Below are 2,214 nucleotides of genomic sequence, written 5' to 3'. Positions count from 1 at the left end.
GCTCAGTGCTGACCTAGTGGGCTGTTTGGTCCTGCTGCCCCAGAGGGTCTCCTGCTTGGTGTGCGTCAGGCTTCGCACGCTTGTCCGATGGCTACGAGTGGGGTTCACTGTCCCCGGCTCTTGCTGCAGGGCACCGACACACTCTGGCCCGGGCTTCCCAGGGCTGTGAGATTCATGGTCTCCGGGCAAGAGGCCGAGTGGAAGAAGAGAATGTGGTTCTCCGTATGAGGCTTCTTTCTCTGATCTCACACGTCAGAGGGTTTTCCATGCGCTTGTGCCCTCGGAGCCTTCCCATGTGGGGTTTGGGATGGCTGTCAATCACAGTATCGACGGCCAATCACGGCACCTCTGCGGCTCTCACGAGGGTGGTGGGCACCGGGGGGGGGGGGGGGCTTGGAGACCCAGTCAGCGTGCGTTGCGATGTAACGAACGTCCAGAGGCAGCAGCGTGGACGCCTCTGCATTTCCATAGTTATTTCCGGAACGAAACTGATGAAAAGCATTTCCTAGGTACGTCGGAATCTTCCCTTTGACCATTTTCCAAAGAGGAGGCCGAGAGAGAGGGCGGCGGTGGCGGGGGCATTACCTCTGCTTGGGTGACTCGGAATGCGTGTTGGCACGGCAACGGGCCCTGCGGCGGGCGGGCGGGCGGGCGGACGCGTCTCGGTGGCAGTGGCGTGTCTCCGGGGCCTGGCTTCAGCGAATCGTGCGCGATTTGCCTTCTTTTTAGCCTTTCACAGGCGAGCGTTTGAAGCTGGTCTTTTCATTCCTTTCTGCCGGGCCGCGATCAATGGGAAGAATGCCTTCAAGCCGCCCGGTGGCCGCCTGGCGCAGGGCTGCTGCGGGGAGCGCGGGGCGCGTTCCGCGCGCCCCTGCGATGAGAACTGGGATTCCGTGCGGAGCATGAAGTGTGAATGAAAAATGGTCGGCGGCCCAGCTGTGCCGTCGGCGAATGTCTTTCCCATCCGTTTATCCTGCGCTTGCTCCCGCTCAGTTATTCACCCGTCCACCCGTGAGTTCGTTCAATCACAGATCCGGCGAGCTTCCCGGAACACCTACTGGGTGCCGTGCACCGGGCCTGGGTTTAAAAATCCCCGACGCGGCCGGGCCTCCGCGGTTCCTTCCGGGGGGGCTCCCAGCCTGAACTCAGAGCCCGGCCAATGGGACGGGGCCCTTCGGATCGGGGGAACGGGGACGGCTTGCACGGAAGGCGTCTCTCTGTTCCGGCCTGGGACAAAGCGCCGTCCCGGGGACCGAGGCTTCTGGAGTGCTGTCGGTTTTCGTAGACGCGGCGAGCTGGTGGGGAGTGTCTGTGCAGCCCCGTCGTCTCCTCCCGCGGAACACGGGACACAGACACGCAGGCGCCCACCCCACCCGGGCGTTCTCACCGCTGTCCACCCATCCGACGCCACAATCAACCTGGGAGTCCCGAGTCCGGGGCGCTGGGAAGCAGAGCTGTCATTTATTCCGTCTCTCGTGAGCTTGCGGGGTTCTGTTTCACCGATGCCCCCCCCCCGAGACTCCTGAGTTCCTCTCAGGCCGTAGTGTGGGGTGGACGCCTGACGCCACGTGGGTTTCGTTGTCATCCGTGGCCGTCCCGTGCGCGTGGAAGGAGGACGGTTGCTGTCGCTTGTCTTCGATGTCAGGCCGTTTGACCCTCCAGGCTCCATGGGCTAATTAAGTACATAAAATATTAAAAAGGGAGAAAAGAAACATAAACGGATGCCTCTGAGAGTCTCTCAGACATGAGCGGGGGCTGATGGTAACCACTGCCTGCCAAGAGTCTATCTTTAGGTGCGGGCCAAAGGTCACAATGACACCCTCATTCTGAAAGCAGTGAACTCGGGACGAGGAAATGGAGGAAGCAGACGGGGATCCCGGGGTGCGCTGGGCGGGTGGCCCAGCCTTGCCCTGGCTTCCCTGTGTGACCCAGGACCAGGTCCTCCTCCGTGTTGACCGTGCTGGGAGCGGTCCCAGCGTACAGCTCCCCGGGAGATGCTATCTGTCCGCTTGGTCTTCCTTTCGCCCTTGAGGTTTGACAGACCCTTGGTATCTCATGGGATTTATTCAACACCAGCGAGACCCTTGGGGACGTCCTCTCTTACCGAGTCCAAGAGTTCAAGCCTGGGCCAGGACCTCAGTTGTCACCCAAGGCAGGTTCCAGCCCAACACCGGAGGCCGGGCTACCTCTGCGACGTTCCTGCGGCAGCCTCCC

Source organism: Perognathus longimembris, chromosome 4 (genome assembly GCF_023159225.1).
Source record: "Perognathus longimembris pacificus isolate PPM17 chromosome 4, ASM2315922v1, whole genome shotgun sequence".
Lineage (NCBI taxonomy): Eukaryota > Metazoa > Chordata > Mammalia > Rodentia > Heteromyidae > Perognathus > Perognathus longimembris.
Note: the sequence above shows the minus strand (reverse complement) of the source record.